Below are 22,972 nucleotides of genomic sequence, written 5' to 3'. Positions count from 1 at the left end.
GTCAGACTAGCTGTCTGTGTCTGCTTCATTCCTTCTGCTGTACCTGAGCACTGGGGGTGGTGTGGGAGATGGGATTTCTGTTCAGTATCAAACAGGGAACAGATGTGTTTAACTATGTGTCCCTTGGTCAGAATCTGCAGGGGAATGCTTTCACTCACTGCGTAAACCTATTTATTAAGATCCAGCAGGATTTCCTTCCCTGGGCTTGGGATGGAGGTGTATGTAAAATCCATCTTAATTATTCCCATGTCCTTCTGGGTCTCAGCTGCTCGATCCACTTTACCCTGATTGCTTTCTCTGGCTCACACAGTGTACAGACTACACACCTTCGACAAAACCTCTCCCTGTTCCAGGTCACCCCGGTAGTAGGTCATCTGATATTGCATGTATCCTGCCCAATATGGTTCAGCCTATGATATGTTTTTAATAATGTTTGTCTTATACAGTGTAGTGGCACTGCTGGATCATCCAGACTCTGTCGTGTCCTATTATTGCCCCATCCTTTTCCTGTTCCTGTTTCTCCAGTTCTGTGACTGTTTCTAAGAATGTCTTTAAACTTTCCTTTCTCGCTTCTGTAGCTACTGTCACTGCCACTTCCCCAAATGTCTGCACTGTTTCAGTCAGTATTTTACCTGCCTTACACGCATACTCACTGCTCTGTTGGTGTGGAGTTTCTACTTTTGTGAGCTCTAATCTTCATCATTGTTGCTTCACTGGGAAATTTAGCTGTTTCCACTAAGTCTCTGACCTGTTCCTCATGCTTTATGTGGCCCCCAGAGGGTGATGTACCCTCACTGAGCCCAGGCCAACACATGGTCATGAACAATGTCAAAGGCATGCTGTGTACATGTTTCCTCCCTGTCCCCTGGCTAATGCCAGTGCTTCTTTCAGGGCTTTAGATGGCTCTACCAATTCTGGATATTACTTACAAAATTCCCACAGTAGTTAAACAATCCTAAGGTTTGCCTTACGCCCTTCACGGTGTGCGGGTGGACAGTTTTAATATCATAGTTTTTGGTTCTGCTGGGACTGTCCCCTCACGCTTCATGATTTGATCTCCCCAGTATGATATCCCTACCTCCCCAGTTGCACTCTCTGTGAGTTAATTTTAAGCCCAGCCTGGATGACCTGACCCAATACTCTGTTTAATATCCAGAGATGTTCTATCTCACCAACTGAGGTGATAAGGTGTTGGTAAGATCAATTTGACTAACTCCATCAGCCATATACCGGTGGGATATACTGGAATATTGTGGGATCCCTGAGGTAACTGGATCAAGGTGCACTGTTTCCTCAGACAGCTATCCGGCTTCTGTCAATTAGTAAGGGATACTGTCAGTCTGATGATTCTCTACTTCTCTCAATCTGTTACTGTCACAATTACTGCCTCCTCAGCCCCAGCTTTAATGGGATTCTGTTTGTGTGGGGAGTGAGAGGGCCCTCAATCTTTACAGGATCTACAGATAATAACCCACATTCCTGTTTGGGTTACCCACACCGCTGAGTGGGTCCTAGCTGTAACTCCCAAGATTCCCTGACTGTCCCACTCTCCCTGCAATTCAGCTACTTTGGTGATGTCGCCTCTTATTTTCTTCCTGTCCCATTACTGACTGGAGCGTCCCTATGTTATAGTCCAGGTCTCTACATCAATAGTTGCTCCTAATTGTTCTAAAATGGCAACTCCCAGAATGGTCCTTTCCTCAGTTTCACACTCCCATATCTGAATGTATTTTGTTATATTCCTGATCTACATCAGGATAGCTTCCTCCAGCTTCATCCAGCTTCCTCAGTTCCCACTCCGACTGCTCTCATTGTAGTAATTGAAAGGGTGAGGGGTAAATCCATATCAGTAACTGATATAGATGCTCCTGTGTTAACATCATGTGTTGCTCGAGCCCTAACAGCGTGTCAATAAATATTTATGGGCTATGCATGTGCACACGTGAACACAGGCCACACACAATGTGAACACCTATCTCCCTCTCTCTGCCTACGTTCCTTGTCTATATGCGCTTTCCTGCTTCCCTTGCAACATTGCGAGTCTGGTTCCCCTCCCTGTACTGCAGCTATTCCCTTGTGTTTCTGAGTTTGCCTCAGCTCTCATGGCCCAATTCAGAATTTGTTTAGAATTATCTCCCACTGGGAGTCCCATGTTTATAATTACAATTACATGGGGTCCCATGTCATCTTTTAAATACATCAAACAAATTTCATCACCACAGGTTGAGGTTTGGTAATCCCCCGTGGTCCTTATACACCTCAAGCTTCCTCTCTGTACGATCGTTGATATTACCCTTGCGGCCCTGAGTCACTAAGGTTATTTTAGCCCATTCAGCCTGTCCCCTCCCCAGTGTGTCCCTGTAATATCTGTAAATGCCTGGAGCCACTGATCGGCTGTGCACTGAAGGGAACCGGCTCACACCCCCACCCTCTCATTGCAGGGACAGATTCTGCTGTACACGTCAGGGCATCTTGGCCTGAAAGGTTTTAGCCTGACATCCTCATCAGTGAGATTGTGTACTTCAATTAATTCATCCATATTCTCCCAATAAGACCCATTATTACCATTTCTCTATCAGGCTGGGTGTTCATTCACCAACATCTGTCATTCAGCCAGGTAAACAGTTCAGGTTTAGTTTCTGTCAGTTCCCTTTGTTGCCCCCTCCTGTCTGTCCAAGTTTGAGTTTTGATGCCAGGCGGTGCCATAGACACGGCCTTCTGGACTTTACAGGGCGGTGGGTCATCCCACCCAATGCTGGCCCTCTCTCTATACATACAGTCATAGAGACATAGAGATGTCCAGCATGGAAACAGACCCTTGGGTCCAACTCGTCTGTGCTGACCAGATAACCCAACCCAATCGAGTCCCACCAAACCTTTCCTATTCATATACCCATCCAAATGCATTTAAGTGTTGCAATTGTACCAGCTTCTAACACTTCCTCTGGCAGCTCATTCCATGCACATACCACCCTCTGCATAAAAAAGTTGCCCCTTAGGTCTCTTTTATATCTTTCCCCTCTCACACTAAACCTATGCCCTCTAGTTCTGGACTCCCCAACCCCAGGGAAAAGACTTTGTCTATTTATCCTATCCATGCCCCTCATAATTTTGTAAACACCTGGAAGGTCAACCCTCAGCCTCCGACAATCCATGGAATACAGACCCAGCCTGTTCAGCCTCTCCCTATAGCTAAAATCCTCCAACCCTGGCAACATCCTTGTAAATCTTTTCTGAACCCTTTCAAGTTTCACAACATCTTTCCGATAGGAAGGCAACCAGAATTGCACACAATATTCTAACAGTGGTCTAACCAATGTCCTGTACAGCCACAATATGACCTCCTAACTCCTGTACTCAATACTCTGACCAAGAAAGGAAAGCATACCAAAAGTCTTCTTCACTATCCTATCTACCTGCGACTCCACTTTCAAGGAGCTATTAACCTGCACTCCAAGGTCTCTTTGTTCAGCAACACTCCCTAGGACCTTATCATTAAGTGAATAAGTCCTGCTCAGAATTGCTTTCCCAAAATGCAGCACCTCGCATTTATCTGACTCCATCACTACTTCTCAGCCCATTGGCCCATCTGGTCCATATCCTGCTGTAATCTGAGGTAACCCTCTTCGCTCTCCACTACACCTCCAATGTTGCTCTTATCTGCAAACTTACTAATTGTACCTCTTATGCTCGCACCCAAATCATTTATGTAAATAACAAAAAGTAGAGGAATCAACACCGATTCCTGTGGCACTCCACTGGTCAGAGGCCTCCAGTCTGAAAATCAACCCTCCACCACCACCCTCTGTCTTCTACCTTTGAGCCAGTTCTATATCCAAATGGTTAGTTCTCCCTGTATTCCATGAAATCTAACCTTGCTAATTAGTCTCCCATGGGCAACCTTATCGAATGCCTTACTGAAGTCCATATAGATCACATCTATTGCTCTGCTCTCATCAATCCTCTTTGTTACTTCTTCAAAAAACTCAATCCAGTTTGTGAGACAAGATTTCCCATGCACAACGCCATGTTGACTATCCCAAATCAGTCCTTGCCTGTGATGGCTGTAATAGAACTACCCAGGCTTTACAGTATTCTGTACTCACCAATGAGCAATAATTTCAGACTCTGAATTCGGCCTTTTTTTTCTGTTTTTGTTTTCATTGACAGCTGCATACCTTGTTTCCTTATTTGTTTCCCAGCCCTAACTCCATTCCCCGTGGCCTTGAGGCAATACCATTTCTGCTGTTTAATCTCTCCTGCCTTCTCCCGTGTGACAGACTGTCTTTTTGTCTTTGTCTCACCTCCACCTTCCTCACAACCTGTTACATTTCTGATGGTTCCCAAGTCTCTGTGACTTCACTGTGTCCCCTGGGTCAATGGCACGAGTTTTGAATTCTCTTCCTCCAGAGATAATCAGAAATCTTTCTGGCTGCAGTTTCCCCCAGATTTTATTTTCGAAAACACAGTATTTGCATCAGTCAAGTATTTGTGAGAATTCATCCACAATTCCAAGCATTTTGATGTAATTTGTGACTCTCCCAAGATGTGCAGTTTTGCTCTATTGGCTGTGCTAACATGGTCTGGAGTGTGCAGGTTAGGTGCGTTGGGTTAGCCATGGTAAATGTTGGGTAATAGGGATAGGGTGGGAGAGCAGGTCATTGCTGACTCGATGAGCTGAGTAGCCTCTTTCTGCACCTCAGGGATTCGAACGAGTTGTGATTGTCATCACATTTTCCTGATGCCCGGTTCATTCAGCTCAGGTACACATGCTGCCTTTGTGTTCCTGTGGGTGCTCACTCACTCCTTTCCTTCTGTTTACATCAATTTCTCACTGTAGGTGAGGCTGAGAATGAATTTGTAAATACAAATATTCCAACCAAAACCAATTAAAAGGTCAGGACCTGTTTCTGCTGCTGCCGTCACTCACAGGAACAGGAAAATAAAAGTTCAGTCACGAAACTTACAGGAGCATAGAGATTATAAACACCAGGAAATGCTGAACAGCTCAAAACTCTTTTCTCAAGAAAAGAGGAGGCTGAGAGACAGCCTTTTACAAGTAGGAAGCTTTGTGTTTTTGTGTTCAGAGATTTGATGTGGGGATCATTGGGTCTGGAGCATGGTTCAATGCCCCAGGTCATCAAAGTTGCTACCTAAATGTGCATCTTTCTTTCTGTCTATCTATCTGAGTTAACAATCAGGTGGACAGGTCAGTATCTGAGTGTTTTCCCAAATCCCTGATTGAATCTTCCTCCCCCACAATCTCAGGTGCCTCACCACTCACTGGGTCATGGAGAAACTCTGCCGTTACAATGAGAACTGTCTTTGCTGTCGCCTCTTCTCGTGCTTCTGCCTAATCCCCATTTCCCATCATTAAATCCCAGCTGCCTATAGCCCACCCACATGGGCATGTTGAAGAGCATGACAGGAGATTGGATTGAAACCGAGAGTTCAATAGCCAGAATGAAATAGGAAGAAGGAAATAAACCGGGTTTGTGGATCCCAGGGGATACAGACTCCAGGTTGGGTCCTTTGTGGGCATTCCCGCAGTAATACGAGACAACATTCTATGATGAGAGTTAAACCCGGATGGCAGGAGAGGGAGCCACTGAACATTAGCAGGTTTAGCTCAAACACAGGTTTGTTCAGTCAGTAACAGTGTGTTAGACATGGAAGTGAAGTGAGCAGTGAGGGGAAATGTTGCCGAAAGCTGCAGATGGGCAAATTTCATTGGAACAGGAGGAGGCTATTCAACCCCTCAACCCTGCTCTGCCATTCAATAGATCATGGCTGATTTCTGGCCTAACTTGCAATGTTCAAAACTCTCCAAACTCATCAATAAACTCCTCTGCAACAGACAAGATCAACATTGAAAAACTAACGATCTGCAAATGCTGGTAAATCAGACACAAAAACAGAAATTGCTGGAGAAATTCAGCAGATTTGGTAGCATCTGTGGAGAGTGAACCTTTGGGGTCAGGTGACCAGCTGCAGCTGACCATTCTTCCTTTTCTGTAACACTATCTGGAACAGGTTGTCTGTGAGAGGGGGATGAGATTGTCAATAACAACTGAGCAAACAGGAGGGCATGCTCAATTAGAATAAAACCCATTTTGGAAAAAGTGAGGACTGCAAATGCTGGAGATCAGAGCTGAAAATGTGTTGCTGGAAAAGCACAGCAGGTCAGGCAGCATCCAAGGAGCAGGAGAATCGACGTTTCGGGCATGAGCCCTTCTTCAGGAATGAAGAAGGGCTCATGCCCGAAACGTCGATTCTCCTGTTCCTTGGATGCTGCCTGACCTGCTGCGCTTTTCCAGCAACACATTTTCAGCGCTAAAACCCATTTTGGTCTTGCACTTTTAATTCAACTGCAAACATTATTCATTACCATTTCCAAAATAGGATAATAGATCATAAATCAACTCTTAATGTCACTGAGTCTAGGAAACTGTTACTTCTGACCTGGTCCAGCCGGCATGTGAATCCAGACCCTGAATAATGGGGTTGCCTCTGAACCATCTTCTGTGCAGTTAGAATGGATGACAAATGCTGCCCCAGGAAGTGATGCCATGATCCCATGAACAAACAAAATAAATCCGATCACTGTGGTTACCTGTGAACTCGCCGGTGTTTCATCAAGCTGGATATCTGAGTGAATTTCTTCCCACACTGAGAGCAGGTGAATGGCCTCTCCCTGTTGTGTATTCACTGGAGTACAGTGAGGCTGAATAATGTCCTGAACCCAATCCCAGAATGAGAGCACCTGAATGGTCTCGCACTGCTCTCCTGTGACCGGGAGAGATGTAGACACTATCCCAGGGTATGGTGGGTAAAGATATCTCCAAAAGGGATCTAGTGAGAGTAGATCAAGACAAACTGTTCACATGCATGAAAGAATCAATAATGAGGAGGCACCGCTGTAAAGGGATTGACAAAAGAAGCACATGGGACATGAGACAAAATGTTTTCATGCAGAGAAAGTTTATGGTCAGGAATGCACTACCAAAGAGTGTGGTGGAGTCAGGTACAATGAAGAGGATAGAATTGAACAGTCATTGGAAGAGGATGAATGGGAAGGTTTATGGGGTAAAGGCAGAAGAATAGCATTCAGTGAGGTGATCCTTTGGAGAACTGATAAGCCAATCAGCCTCCTTTTGCACAGTAATAATTCTGTGAACAATTAATTCTGAGCCCTCTAAGGAAATATCAGGGCAGGGTTTGCAAAGAGGTCAGATTGAATGAGGGTCTTGGTGAACAAAAGTGAGACACAGATACAGAAAGGTTTTGGGATGGATTGAATCAAATGTTATCAATTTGCACAGCCACCAACATTACAGCAGTTACAAACAGGGGTGATCAAGAGCATGGAATAAGAGCAGCAACTAAATCCTAAACATTTATGCAGCTGAAGGGGGTGCTGGGTAAAGATAACAACGTTAGCGCTTATTTCATTCCAGACACACCAGCCAGGGAGCACATCCTTGCTGTATTTATTCCATCGAGCTCCTGAAGAATTTTGTTCATTTCAAGTGTTTCATTTTAGATACTCCAGAGAAGACAGTTTCATGCTCTGCAATCTCTCCTGCCAGGGCAATGCTGCTGTTAGAATTCAATTCACTGCGGCATGTTACTGGCTGCTTCATGGACTGGAACTGGCAATTGAGACTGTAAGGTTACTGTATAAAATATCTTCAATTGTATTGCCAGATTGCCGGACACATGAGCGGCTTTAAGAAAAATGACAACTTACGGGCATTGAGTGTCCATTGTGGGGGCATCCTGTTTAGATAAAATCTATTGATAATTGTTAGAATTAACTTGCACTGGCTCCGGTGAAGTGGTCGGAGCATTATGACTGTCATCGGAGCTGGCAACAAACTTCCCATGGATTAGAACTCGTACATGATAGAATAGGTGTGGGTCCTTCTTGTAAAGTTATTCAAAATGGTCCTAATTTACTTTCAGAAACAAGTGAGAGAAAGGCACATTACTGAGGTCATTGCATTAGTCCAAAATTAGAAATTCAGGAGAACTGAAGGGAGAGCTGGTGTTGGGAGTTGTATTAATGATATGGAGAAACTTTTTTTTTACAGAGAGAAAGTTCCACATGGGAAACTCAGCTTTAACATCACATCAACTGCAGAGTCGTCCAATTCCGCAGGTCCTGATCCTTATCGGTAATATGGAAAGGGAAAGCAGCATGCCTAGCCCAGAGAAATAATTCCTCTGCTCTGCATGCAGTTGAATATTTAACCGGTCATGTGATTTGCGAAGACACCAATGGGACGGGACCAGGGCTAGGGTATGTAAATGTGGGGACTGTGGGAAGGAATTCGCTTACCCCTCCCAGCAGGACACACACTGACACAGTCACACTGGGGAGAGGCCATTCACCTGCCCCACGTATGGGAAGGGATTTACTCAATCTTACAATCTGCTGAGGCACCAGAGAGGGCACAGAGGATATCGACCCTTCACCTGCTCCATGTGTGAGAAATAATTCATTCAAATCTCTCACCTGCAGAGACATCGGTGCATTCCCACTGGGGAGAGGCCATTCACCTGCTCAGTGTGTGGGAAAGGATACACTAGGTCCTCTGAAATGCTGAAACACCGAGCTCACTCTGGGGAAAGGCCATTCACTTTCTCACAGTGTGGGGAGACATTCACTCAAATGCACTACCTGCAGTGACCCCAGAGAGCTCACTCTGGGGAAAGGCCATTCACTTGCTCCCAGCGTGTGGGGAGAGATTCACTCAAATGCATCACCCCCCGAGACACCACTGAGCCCACACGGGACAGGCCATTCAGATGATCAGTGTGTGAGAGGGGATTCAGTGATTCATCCCACCCCCTGAGACCCCAGCGAGCCCACACAGGGGAGAGGCCATTCAGATGCTCAGTGTGGAAGAGAGGATTCAATTATTCATCCTGTCCCCTGAGACCCCAGCGCGTTCACACTGGGTAGGATCGTCACTGCGTGACAAGGGATTTGCTGAGTCTTCAACACGACTGAGAGCCCAGTGAGTGGACACAGGGAAGTGGTCATCCACCTGCTCCGTGTGGGGTAGAGTTCACACATCACTGCAGGACTCTGATTCTGATGTTACTGTCCATCAGAGTCAGGACTGGACTGTGTTCATGATGACACTGTTGGAGTATTGATGTTGTGGTTGTTAATCACATTAACTGGGCTGGAGTTGACTGAATTTATATTGCCACTTTCTGAACTTTGAGATGTCTATCTGGGCAGTGAGTCTCCACAAACAGCAATGTGACAATGAGAAGGGGCCATCTATTTTGATTTAAATTGTGATTGTAGCACTGCTGCTTCACAACATCAGGTATAAGGTCGGAGTCCAGCGTTGGCCAACGGCCTGTGTGGAGTTCCCACATTCTCCCCATGATAGTGTGGGTCCCCTCCCGGTGCCCTGGTTTCCTCCCACAGACTAAAGATGTGCAGGTTAGGTGGATCGGTCGTGCTAAATTCCCCATAGTGTCGAGGATTGTGTAGACTAGTGGATCAGCCATGGGAAATGCAGTGTTACTCTGGATTGCTCTGGGTGGGATGCTCTTCGGATGGTTGGTGGGATTTGATGGGCCAATGCTCTCCTTCCACACTGTAGGGATTCTACTCTATGATTGAGGATAAAGGCTACACAGCAGGGTGTCCTTGGAGAAGGAGCATGTGGTGTGTATCAGTGCTCTTGATGCCTTTAGATAGAGGTGGGCACTCCTTTATCTCCAGCGCTGCCCCCTCACCCCCAACTCTACTTTGATTACGTCCTTTCCCACTCTGCCACTTGTAGTGGTTTGCTTTGCCCATAATGGGCTTTGTTTATAAATATTCAATTGGTTATTCAGGTGGTTTCCTGCTATAATGGCGAAATGATGATTTTGATGGTGGGAAGGTTGCTGTGATAACACTTCTGGGTCGGAGAAATGGGGAAAAAAGAAAACTCCACAGCTCACACAACGAGAACTGAAAAGCAGTTAAATCAAACCAAAGGTTCCGACGGGGGGGGGGGGGGGGGGGGGGGGGGGGGGGGGGGGGGGGATTATCTCCTGGAGTTTGAGAAACTGGAAAGTGATGGTGTCCGGGAGTCGTCGGGATTTTGTTTTATACGGCGTTGAAATTTTAAAACTGTTATATTCAGATCGTTTTGTTTCTTTTCTTTTTGTTTCATTTATCGTGGAATAAACTCGTACATGTTTTAAAACCAAATTAACAAACTTTGCATTAAAGACAAATGTTAAACAAAGTCCATCAAACCATCCCTCACTGAAAACTGATGTGGAAGTGCAATCTCCTGGAGAGTCCCTGTCCTGCCCTCTCCTTCCTACCCGGGTTCCATGGTTACATACAGACCTGGGAGATAGGGGCAGGAGGGGGGCTTTCGGCTTTTCAATCCTGCGCCACCATTCAATGGGAAACAGCTGACCATCCAGCTCAGTCTCCTGTTCCTGCTGTGCTCCAATCCCCTTTGATGCCTTTACCTTTAAGAACTATATCTAAGTCCTCCTTTAGCTTCATTGCCTTTTGTTCCAGTGCCGTTGCGGTGTTACTGTGTGGGTGTAGGCAGGGGTAATGTGATGCATGCACTCATCATCCATCATCATCCTGCAGTAACAATCAGGTTTCAGTAAATAGAGATAGAAACCATTTCCAGGATATGGGCATCACTGGCTCAGCCAGCATTTATTCCCCATCTCTAGTTACCCTTGACAAGATGGTAGTGAACTGCTGTCTCGAACCATTTGCAGTTCATTTGGCGCAGATAGACCGACAATGCTGTGAGGGAGAGTGTTGCAGGATTTTGGCCGATTGACTCTCAGTCTTTGGTTCGTCAAATGCTGGTTAACTTAATCACGGTCTGCACATGATTTTGAGATTTCAGTCTGTGAATCTTCACAATCTAGCACCCTATATAAAGGAATATGTACAGGTTAGAAATTCAGAACAGGCAATTTTAGTTTCTCTGGAATATCTTTTTCCCAGTCTTTCCCTAAAGCTGTAACCCTGCAGCCCACTTACTCTCTCCCACTGTTCTGACTCTGCTACCCCCTAATGTACACCCTCCCCATTCTCATGGAGTAACTGATAAACAGAACCATGCCACCACTTCCCGTCCCTGGTTAGATGCTGCACCCTTTCTGGGTTCACTTCCTTTCCCTTCAGTTGCTGCAAGTCAATAATGTAACAGCAGAATGAAACAAAAGGAAACAGACAGGGAGGTGGCAGATCCTGGACAGAAGAGGAACCTTCAGTCTGGGAGAATGGGTTAGATCCTCCTTGGTTTCCCATTGGTCGATTCCCAGCATTATGAGGCATTGGGGATGGAACTTGGTCCCACGTGGGTGTGGTGACACCTTAACTCCCCGGCAGATCAATACTAAAAGCTGATATGTTACTCCTCCAGCCAATCACAGTGTGAAGTACTTTCCGCTAGGTACCCCAAAGCACATGCTCCAAAGCCCACCCACATTCTGTACATGGACAGTGCCGGGTTTCCCCACTCACGTGTGGTCCCTGCCTCAGGGATTGTGGGAGTTGTAGTCCCCAGGAAGCTACTTGAGCCCTGTCTCTGGAAAGTGAATGAAAAGTGTGGGCTGGAGGGTGTTGTCTATCAAATCCCCATTCACACACACAGGACATATGGGCTGTCATTGGGTTTCACTGAGACATTCGTTTCCACGACCTGATTTCTGACGTGAGGAATATAGATTCAGCAAATTGGGTGATAGAGAGGTTAATAAGGAGGAGCAGAGTTTAAGCAGAGGTAGCTGAGTGGTTAGCACTGCTGCCTCACAGCGTTAGCGATCTGGGTTTGATTCCAGCCTTAGGCGACTGTGTGGAGTTTACACATTCCCCCCCATGTCTGTACGAGTTTCCAACCGTGCTCCAGTTTCCTCCCATAGCCCAAATATGTGCAGATTAGGTGGATTGCCCATGTTAAATTGCCCAGTTTCCATGCATGTGCTGTTTAGGCAATTAGCCACGGGAAATGCAGGGTTACAGGGAATGGGTGTGTCTGAATGGGAGGCTCATCATAGGGTTGGTGTGGACTCTGCACTATAAGAACTCTATTGTATTCTCATGAAGGAGAATGTACCTAACTCAATGTGTTGTGAATCTGTGGAATTCCCTATTCAAAATGCGGTGGATGCCAGAACAATGAGCAAATTTAATGAAGAGATACAGATTTTTAATTTTCAATGAGTTGAAGGGTGAGATAGAGCAGGCGGGAAAATCCAACTGAGACCGAGGTGAGCTCAGTCATCATGGTATTAAATGGTGGAGCTGGTTCAAAGGGCTGCAATCCCTCTCCTGTGCCCAGTGCTTATCTTCTTACGTTAATAACTGGAAAGCTGAATCCAAAAATCACCACCTTCGCCAAAGGAGATTTTCGGGAAAAGTAGGATAGTCAGGGGGATTAGCATTTCAAATTTAGAAGATGAGGAAGCGTGTAGGAGATAATGATTTTGCAATTTTAAACTGAGGGGAGACAGTGATTTATGGTTTTTGATTGTGTAGTAAATTCACACCGTCCAGAATACTCTGTTGTGAATATCTATCCTGTACTTTATTACAAAGCCAAGGTCTTTGACAATGAAAACCAAAACACCCAGGTAACATCATCTCACCTCGTAATCTGATAAAAGACTTGTGATAAGTATGGTCAAATTTAGAATACAGCTGGAAAGCGGGAAGATTAAATCCAATACAGATTCTGTGCTTAAACAAAGGAGACTACAATAAGATGAGACAGGAGTTGGCTAATGTAGACTGGTAGCAAAGACTTTACGGTGGGACAGTTGACGGACAGTGGAGAAATATCAAAGAATTTTTTCAAACTGCTCAGCAAAAGTATATATTAGTGAAAAGGAAGGACTGTAGGAAAAGGAGTAATCTGCCATTGATGGCTAAGGAAATAAGGGAGTCTATGAAATTGAAATAGAAAGCATACAAATTGGCAAAGACCAAGGAGAAACTAGGAGATGAGAAAAACTTTAAAGATCAACAGAAAGCTAGATGGGATTGGGGGAGAAAAGTGATGAGTAGCTATCCCCAGGGACAGAATAGCAGTTTACACTGCGAGAGGGGAACCTATTGTGTGGGGAACATATGGCCTCTGTAATTGTTGAAGCACTTAACCGTTACCATAGAGATAATCCTGATCAAGTTAAAAATCACAGCACACTCCAAAAGCTTGTACTTCTAAATAAACCTGTTGGACTATAACCTGGTGATGTGTGGTTTTTAACTTTGTCCACCCCGTTCCAACACCGGCTCTTTCACATCAGAATCCTAACAGACAGCCCCACTGAAACTGAAGCGCCTGTCAGATACCTGACTGAGCCACAGGGGCGTGGGGGAGGGGTTTTGTGGTTTAACCAATCAGTGCTGGGCTGAACTCAACTTTTAAACTGCCATTGCCGTGGAGATAATACTGAGAGACAGCGTCCATTCAAAACCACAAACCACAAAGGTATAAGAATGGGAGCGGCACATCGGACAGGTGGGGAGTTACCTGATGCTGCCTGGAGGTGTTCTGCATGTACACTATCCAGGTAACTGCCATGTCTCATTAATAAAGACTCAAAGAAGACCTCTCAGAGTTCTGTGCCCAGTTATTCCTATCCAGCAGGGTTCAGGAAGTCTTCACAGCAGTCAGTCTTCACAGTGGAGAACACGAAGAACATGCCAGTAAATGATAAGGAAACTGAGGAAGGTGAGGAACAAGAAACAACCATTATCACGAAAGTGTTAGAGCTGGGCAAGTTAATGGAGCTAAAGGTAGACAAGACTCGTCGCTCAGATGGAATACATCCCAGGTTGCTACCAGAGATAGCGGGAGAAATAGTAAATATACTTAGAGTCAGAGTCCTACAGCAGAGACAGGCCTTTGGCCCAAACTGGCCAATACTGACTAGAATGTCCATCCACGCTAACCCCATTTCCCTGCACTTGACCCATCTGCTTCTGACCCTTTCCTATCCATGTATTTGTCCAAATGTCTTTTACATGTTGTTAATGTACCCACCTCAAGCACTTCCACTGGCAGCTCAGTCCATATACATACCACCCTCTGTGTAAAACATGTGCCCCTCAGGTTCCCTTTCATAATTTCTCCTCTAACCTTAAACTGATGCCCTCCACTCCTTGATTCCCTGGGAAAAAGACTGAATGCATTCACCTTACCCAGGCCTCTCATGGTCTTATACACTTCCAGAAAACATTCCCCCTCTGTTTCCTCTGCTCTAAACAAAAAAAAAAATCCTCGCTTGTCCAACCTCTCCCTTTAACTCAGACCCCTGAGCCCTGGCAAAAATTCTTGTAAATTTCTTCTGCACTTTTTCCAGTTTAATAACTGAAACCTACACTGCACTCATCACATTTCCAGTGTTTCCCCACGGCGCTGGAACTGACGTGACAACGCCAATGGATTACAAGCCACGATCGATAATCAACTCCTTTACAACAATCCCGTTTTCATAGCATTTTCCATACTGCAGGCATCCTTGTGTGTTTCTGGTTGCATGATTAATTAAAACTTTGTCCTCATACAAAACAAATCTGTAGCTTAATCGTTCCTGGGAAATGTGCCATGTTTTTTCAGACTTTTAACAACAAATGAATTCTTTCTCCACAGTCACCACGCTAACATGGACTTGGCTGTGTCTCAGTACTTTTTCCAGACACATTGACATTTGAAATATTCGCCCATGGACAGAATACACACCTTTCCTTCCACATGAAAAGGCCAAATGATATTCAGATCGGCACGGATCAAGTAACTATCAAAACTGAACAGGAAGTTCAATTTGAATTTCTCATCCACAAATCCGCCCTTTCAGAACCCTACAACTGAGAAGACAAGTCACCACCGTTAACACAGGATGGAAATTCATAAGACAGTGATAGTATTAAATTGTAGTTTCTTTGCTCCCCCAAAGCTTTAAATCTCAGTCTCACAATTGCTCTCTTCTGTGAACTGAAATCCAAACCAATCTCCTCACCATTTTTCCTCCACACCCAGTTCTCAGACACTCTCTCTTCTCTTTGAAATCAGCTTCCTAGCTCCTGCCTGCAGACTAAGAACCAAAAAAAGGTTTCCTCCCACAATCCAAAGATGTGCAGGTCAGATGAATTGGCCATGCTAAATTGCCCATAGCGTTAGGTATATTAGTCAGAGGGAAATGGGTCTGGGTGGGTTACTCTTCCGACGGTCGGTGTGGACTGGTTGGGCTGAAGGGCCTGTTTCCACACTGTAGGAAATCTAATCTAATCAAATCAATGAGTCTGACTCGGAGCCTCCTGGATGTTGGTGAATCCTCCCCCCATCTCCCAGGCTTCCTTCCTGGTCAGAACCAAACTGATTTTTTTCCCCCAATCTGGAACATTTTATTTATTTCCCCCACACGGACCCTCTGATGAGAACCATCCTGCAAACACTGACCAAATCATATCTGATTGAACTAAGATGAACCAAATTAGAACTTTAATTGCAGGCCCATCTGTGTTGTTTTCCATAACATTCCTGAATATTCACACGAGTTCTGATAACTTTCTGCAAAATGCTCCCCCCACTGATAGCCGACTACTTGTCACGATATCAGGGCAGGGGCCATTTCCCTGAGTTCTGTTCCCAGAGGGAGGAAACTGCCAATGACAGATTAACCCCACACACGCACAGCCTCCCTCCTGGCCCTGACCAGCCCTGCACATACACCAACAATTGCCCAGCACTGCGCCCGTGCACTGGTCTCCCCTCCTACAGCACATGCTCCAGATCACACAGAAGCTGGGTGATTGACAGCAGCCGCTGCCCAATAGGGTGGAGGGGGCAGGGCTGGAGATTGTAAACAATGAATGAATGTGGAGGACACTGGGGGATGGACAGGTCAGTGACGGACAGGAGCAGTGCAGCAGTAGGAGGGGACCCTGGACAAAGTGAGCAATGGGAGAGAGAGTCTGACAGGAGAGAAACTACCGGAAGGTTCTGTTGAGGCTCAGGCGGGGACAGCTGGGAGACAGTATGGCCTGGCGGCTTGGTCATGTTTTCCAATCACCCTTTTCAAAGATGCTGTTACTCAACTCTGAGCCCGATCCTCCTGGTTCAGAGGAAATGACACTACCATCATTTTCTGGTGAGCTAGTGGAAAGAAGGGAAGATTTTCTCAATCTCTCTTACATGAAAACTCCATGAGCTCCTCCCACTTACTGTCTATGGTGGGGATGGAGACAGAGCAGATGGGAGCGGGGTTCTGGATATAGGGACTGCCTTTCAAATGGAACTTACCTGTGTGGGTGATATCAACAAGACTCAATACACAGTCACTAACACAAACCTGATGTACTTGAACTTTATCCAGAATATTAACAGTCATAACTGGGTGACACAGATCCCAATGTACAGAGTTAAGTCCTGGATATTAATAATGGCTTTGTGTATGAGAAATCACGTCACATGTACTTGAGTCAATTTTTTTTGAAGTAACAAAGAGGATTCATGAGGGCAAAGCAGTGGAAACGATCTACATGGACTTCAGTAAGGCGTTCAACAAGGTTCCCCATGGGAGACAGATTAGCAAGTTTAGATCTCATGGAATAGAGAGAGCACTAGCCATTTGGATACAAAACTGGCTCAAAGGTAGAAGACAGAGGATGGTGGTGGAAGGTTGCTTTTCAGATTGGAGACCTGTGACTAGTGGGGTGTCACAAAGTATCAGTGTTGGATCCACTAATTTTCATAATTTATATCAATGATATGGATGTGAATATAGGAAGTATTGTTAGTAAGACGACACCAAAATTGGAGGTGTAGTGGACAGTGAAGAGGATTACCTCAGATTATAACAGGATCTTGATCAGATGGTTGAATGTGCTGAGGACTGGCAGATGGAGTTTAATTTAGATAAATGTGAGGTGCTGCATTTTGGGAAAGCAAATATTAGCAGGATGTATACACTTAATGGTGAGGACCTTGGGAGTGCTGCTGAACAAAGAGACCTTGGAGTGCAGATTCATAGCTCCTTGAAAGTAGAGTCGCAGGTAGATAGGATAGCGAAGAAGGGGTTTAGTATGCTTTCCTTCATTGGTCAGAGTACTGAGTATCGGAGTTGGGAGGTCATATTGCGACGGTACAGGACATTGGTTAGGTAACTCTTGGAATATTGCGTGCAATTCTGGTCTCCTTCCTATCAAAATAATATTGTGAAAGTTGAAAGTGGCCAGAATAGTATTAGAAGCACATTGCCAGGGTTGGAGGATTTGAGCTACAGGTAGAGGCTGAATACACTGTTTTCCCAGGAGCGTCAGATGCTGATAGGTGACCTTATAGAGGTTTATAAAATCAGGATGGGCATGGATAGGGGAAATACACAAGGTCTTTTCCCTGCGGTGGGGAGGAGCCAGAAGGGGGAGACCGAGAGCGGAGGGTGACGGTTATTTTGTAGAGCTACAACACAACCCTGTTCCTGTTTTCTCCCCATTCCCTTCAATCCCTCTGAAGGGCTCAGAACAAGTGCACAGGCCCTGAAAGGTAGAGCTTCAGGGTGATTAAGTGCTGAAGGTTGCATTTGGGACACTGACCTTTATTGGTCTGTGCACTTATCAATAAATGGACCTAGGTTCAATTCACTGTCCTGGATTCATGTCTGTGGCCACAGACGCGCCTGTCTCTGACATTGACTACTGCATCCCCTGTCACTACAGCTCTGCCATTCTCCTTCCTCCAGTTCTGTGCAGCGGAGCTATCTGTGGTGTCATGAACCTGGCTATTGCTGACTTCCCCTGAGAGTCCACTCCACCTGTTCCCCACTTGTAGAATCCCAAGCGGTGCACAATATCTGTTTGAGAAGGGGAATGATCACTGGGGAGTCCTGCACTTCCTTCCTGAGCCCTTTACTTGATCTGATGGCCACTCATTCCCTTTCTGCCTGTGTAACCCTAACCTGCAGTGTGACTAACTCACTAAACGTGCTGTCCATAACATTCTCATTATCGCAGATTCTCAACAGTGATTCCACTCTCAGCTCCAGGTCAGAAAAGCAGTTTCCCAGTAGTTTCAGATGGGCACTCTTCCTGCACACATAGCCATCACGGACACTGGAAGCGTCCCTTATTTCCCACATTGTATAAGAGGAGCACACCACGGGTCGGAGGGCTCCTGTCACAACGTCTCTCTAGTTTCAGCCAGATACTCCCATTCAGATAATTGAAATGAGCTAGTAACCTTCCTTCACTTCAAACATTTCCATTATAACCAAAAGCCCCGATCTTTACTTAAGCTGACATTTTACACTTTAAAAACTGTTAATAAAAACTCAGCAGGTATCGCTTACAACCTGGCAGTTCCCTTTGGGAACATGTGAATTTCTGAATGGCCTGAACTAAAACTGAAGCTGAGGTTCACCTTCTCCCTGTCTCCCCTCGCTCTGTTTATACCCAACTCCAAAACACTCATTGAGCCAAGCAGCCCTCACAGTGCAGCCCAGTCATTTTCATTGTCTGCTCATACCGACACTGCCCTCAGCCTTCTGTACTGTTCCAATGCATCTCAATGGGAACAGCATCTCATCTTTTAATTCAGCCCTTTGTAACCCCAGAGTCAACATGGACTTCAGCAGTTTCTGAATGAACAGACAGTTGTCGGAACCTGGAACATTTCACCTGAAATGGTGCTGGAATTTGACTCCACAAGGAATTTTCATGAGAAGTTTGCAGGGAATTGAAAATAAGGGGTTTACAGGTTAACATCATGAAGTGGGTGATTGGGTCTAAATCTGACAGTTCCTATAAAGAGATGAGGTGTAATTTGGATAAATCTGTGCTCCCTCTCAGGCCAATACCTCCTTCCACAGCTGCAGGGCCCAGAATTGAGCACAAACCGCAAGGGTGATCCAACATCTTTGAACATCTTTCCGCTTTTTGCTTGAAAAAAAAGATACTTTCCCACAGAGAGAACAGACACACCTTTCTCCTTCCACAGTTAAATGTCAATGGTATTCAGATCCTGATGACACTGCTGACGATAGAAAATTGGTTTTGAGATCCCTGTCTCAATTATTCTCAATTAATATCCTATAAAATGAATTCACAAAACAAAACTCACAGTCAGGGCAGGCTGAACCGTAAAGACAAATATTTCTCTTGGTATGTGTTTGATGTGTAAATGCTCCTCTTCAAAACGCCCGCCCCCACCCAGGAAGAGGACATGTCCATGCCCCAAATAAAGATGGCGGCAATAACCCAGGACCTAGCACCGCCTGAGGGCCACAGCCATTTTCCCATTTGCTGTAACCGTGGAACCAAGAGTTTCTAATTCAGGCCTAACTACCTGTACAGGGTGTAATTAAACCCTCCCAGTCTAAACTGGACCCAACTCCCCTTTCCAGTTTCCTCCTCCTGCACACACCAAGGGACATTCTAGGTCCAGTGACCCTTCCTCAGAACCGACAACAGCTGGGAAAATTAGAATCCCCACAGTGTGGTAACAGGACATTCGGCCCAACAAGTCCACACCCACCCTCTGAAGCGTTTCTCAACCAAACCCATTCCCCGACCCTATTATTCTACATTTCCCCTGACTAATGCACCTAACCTATACATCCCTGAGCACTACGGGAAATTTCGTTGGGCCAATTCACCGAACCTGCATATCTTTGGATTGCAGGAGATAGGGGTTAAAGAGTCAATAATAGGTGGGGATGGAGCCCAAAAGAGACAGTAACATTTGGAAAGACAAAGGAGTGGATAACAATCTGGCTGGGAGGGTGCAGAGCTGTTAATGGAGGGGACAGGAACCTGTGTCGGGCAGCATCTCAGTGGAGGTGCTGGAAATGGCAGCTGATGATCTACGTTCTGCTGCAAAACCGACCCCGAGCTTCCAGTTGTCTGTCACTTTAACACACGAGCCTGTTGCCTGGCCAACATCTCTGTCTCATGCTTACTGCAGTGTTCCAGTGAAGCTTGGTGCAAGCTGGCAGAACACTCCAGAACATACCAAAATGCCCTGTATTTCAAGGACTGCAATTTCCCCTCCCATGGGGTCAGCAATATTCTCCAGCGTATCTCCACCACTTGCCTCACCTCTGCCAGTGAACCACACCTCTCCAACTGCAGCAAGTATAGAATCCCCCAGTTCTCATCTTCCACCCAGATACAATGCGTCATCCTCTGCCATTTCCATATATTAACATAGAAATCATTGATATAAATGATGAAAAGCAGTGGACCCAGCATCAATCCTTACACCATATTGCTCATCACAGGCCTCCAATCCGAAAAGCACTACCTTCCGTCTCCAACCTTCCAGCCAATTTGTTTCCAAATAGCTGGTTCTCTCTGCATCCCATGGTGTCTAACTTGCTAAATGTGGAACCTTTTTGAATGTCTTTTTGAAGTCCAAGTTAGTGATTTATGTACAAAGCCATGCTGACTATCCCTAATCACTTCATGCCTTTCCAATTACATATAAACCTATCCTTCAGAATTCCTTCCAACAAATTGTCTGCCACAAACTTCAGACTCACCAGTGTATTGTTCCCTGGTATTTCCTCATCAACTTTCTCAAATAATGGCGCCTGTCTTGCAACACCTCACCTGTGGCTATCGGTGATAGAAATATCTCAGCGAGGGGCCCGGCAATCACTTCTCTAATTTCCCACAAAGATTTGGGGTATACCTGATCAGGTCCCACAGATTTAATCAGCATTATGTATAAGACATCCAGTACAACCTCCTCTGTAATATGGACAGTTGTCAAGTTATCACTATTTATTTCTCCAAAGTCTCTAGCTTCCATATCCTCTTTCAGTAAAAGCTGACATGAAATCCTCGAGACCCATGATGGAATGCATCCCAGGGGACTAAACGAGATGGTGAAGGGTCTATTGTACTTCCTTGCTAGAGGGATGGTTATGCTGCAGCTGTACAGGGTGCTGGTGAGGCCACACCTGGAGTACTGTGTACAGGTTTGATCGCCTTACTTCAGCAAGAATGTACTGACACTGGAGGGGGTGCAGAGGAGGGTCACTAGTTTGAGTCGGGAGTGGAGAATGTTGGTGTATGTGGAGAGATTGAATAGACTGGGATTATACTTGTTGGAATTTAGAAGAATGGGAGGTTGTATTGGAAAAACTAAAATTAAGAAGGGAATAGATAAGATAGAAGAATGGGAGGTTATTTCCACCTGGGGGGGGGGGGGGGGTCAACCTCGAGAGTATAGCGTCAAAGTAAGGGGGTATCTGATTTAGGACAGAGTTCAGGAGCAACTTCTTCAGCAAAAGGGTTATGAATCTGTGGAATTCCCTGCTGAGTGTAGCAGTTGATGTTATCAATTTGAATGTCTTTAAGGCAAAAGGTAGATTTGTGAACAGGAAAGGAATTAAGGGTTATGGTGAGAGAGCAGGAAAGTGGTGCTGAGGCCATGATAAGCTCAGCCCTGACCTTATTGAATGGCAGTGCAGGCTTGAGGGGCCAGATGGCCTACTCCTGCTCCTATTCCTTCTGTTCTTATGTTCCCACTTTCCAGCCGTCCCTTTACCTGGGGGGTTGCAAAGAAATATTGAAAGTTCTTGCCTTGTACCGTGAAAATTAACCTTTGTCCAATTTTGAACAACAACTTTTAGATCTGGTCTATTATTTTCTGAAACTATTTTAAAACTAGTAGAATTATCGTCAGAGAATTACCAAGTGTGGAAGCAGGCCATTCGGCCCATCACATCCACACTAACCCTCAGAGTCTCCTGTCTTAGCCCTGTAACGGTGCATTTCCCATGACCAATCCCCCTCGCCTGCTCATCCCTGAACACTGTAGGCAATTTCGCATGGCCAATCCACCCAACCTTCACATCCCTGAACAATATGGGCAATTCAGCCTGGATTATCCCACCCAACCTGCACATCTCTGGACTGTGAGAGGAAACCAGAGCACCCGGATGAAACCCACACAGACAACCTCAATAAGGTGATCATCCTGTTCCTATTTCCCAGTTCCACCCAAGTAAGTTCACCGGGCGAACTCCCATGAATATCCTCCCTAAACACAACAATAATGTTATCCCGAATCAAAAACACCATTCCACCTTCTCTCTTAATCCCCCTTTCTATCCTTCCTCTTACATCTATTCCCTGGAACATTAAGCTACCTGTCCTTTCCAACCTAAAACACGTTTCTGTGATACCCACTATATTCCAGTCCCATGTTCAAAACCATATCTTAAGCTCATCTGCTTTCCCTGTAAAACCACTTGCATTGAAATAATTGCAGTGGAGTGCTATCAAAAGGACAGTCTGATGGGCAGAGGGGATGGGATGGCCCTGTTGGTGAGGGATGACGTTCAGCCCTTTGCGAAGGGGGAGACACAGAGTCAGGAGATGTAGAGTCAGACTGGAGGGTGGCTAATGTTGTCCCACTTTTCAAGAAAGTTGGGAGAGAGAAAGCAAGGAATTATAGACCAGTTAGCCTGAGGTCAGTGGTGAGAAAGATGCTGGAGTCAATTATAAAAAATGAAATTATGGCTCATTTGGAAGCGGTAATAGGATTCGTCAGAGTCAGCATGGATTTACAAAGGGGAATATACTGACTTGGATTGAAAATTGGCTGGCTGACAGGAAGCAAAGAGTAGTGATAAACGCTTCCTTTCGGAATGGCAGGCAGTGACTAGTGGGGTACGACAAGGTTCGGTGCTGGGACCGCAGCTGTTTACAGTAAACATTAATAATATAGATGAACTTATTAAAAGTAATATTAGCAAATTTGCCGATGACACAAAGCTGGGTGGCAGGGTGAAATGTGAGGAGGATGTTATGAGAATACAGGTTAACTTGGATAGGCTAGGTGAGTGGACGGATGCATAGCAGATGCAGCTTAATGTGGATAAATGTATGGTTATCCACTTTGGAAGCAAGAACAGGAAGGCAGATTACTATCTAAAAGGAGTCAAGTTTGGTTAAGGGGAAGTA

General features: G+C 45.4%; 1 long non-coding RNA gene across 1 annotated transcript; it reads right to left on the bottom strand.

The window, feature by feature from the left end:
- Positions 1 to 10,868: 10,868 nt before the first annotated feature.
- On the bottom strand, positions 10,869 to 19,054 carry LOC148138970 (uncharacterized). Its single transcript, XR_015753629.1, has 4 exons — positions 18,980 to 19,054; positions 14,745 to 14,863; positions 13,533 to 13,724; positions 10,869 to 10,924 (listed from the first exon to the last, which is right to left on the bottom strand). It is a non-coding gene; the product is annotated as an uncharacterized LOC148138970 (long non-coding RNA).
- Between the last annotated feature and the right edge of the window lie 3,918 nt (positions 19,055 to 22,972).

This window comes from Chiloscyllium plagiosum, unplaced genomic scaffold (assembly GCF_037043375.1).
Source record: "Chiloscyllium plagiosum isolate Xiang-an unplaced genomic scaffold, Cpla_swu_hap1 HiC_scaffold_38, whole genome shotgun sequence".
NCBI lineage: Eukaryota > Metazoa > Chordata > Chondrichthyes > Orectolobiformes > Hemiscylliidae > Chiloscyllium > Chiloscyllium plagiosum.
Note: the sequence above shows the minus strand (reverse complement) of the source record. Positions and strands in the feature narration are given on the sequence as shown.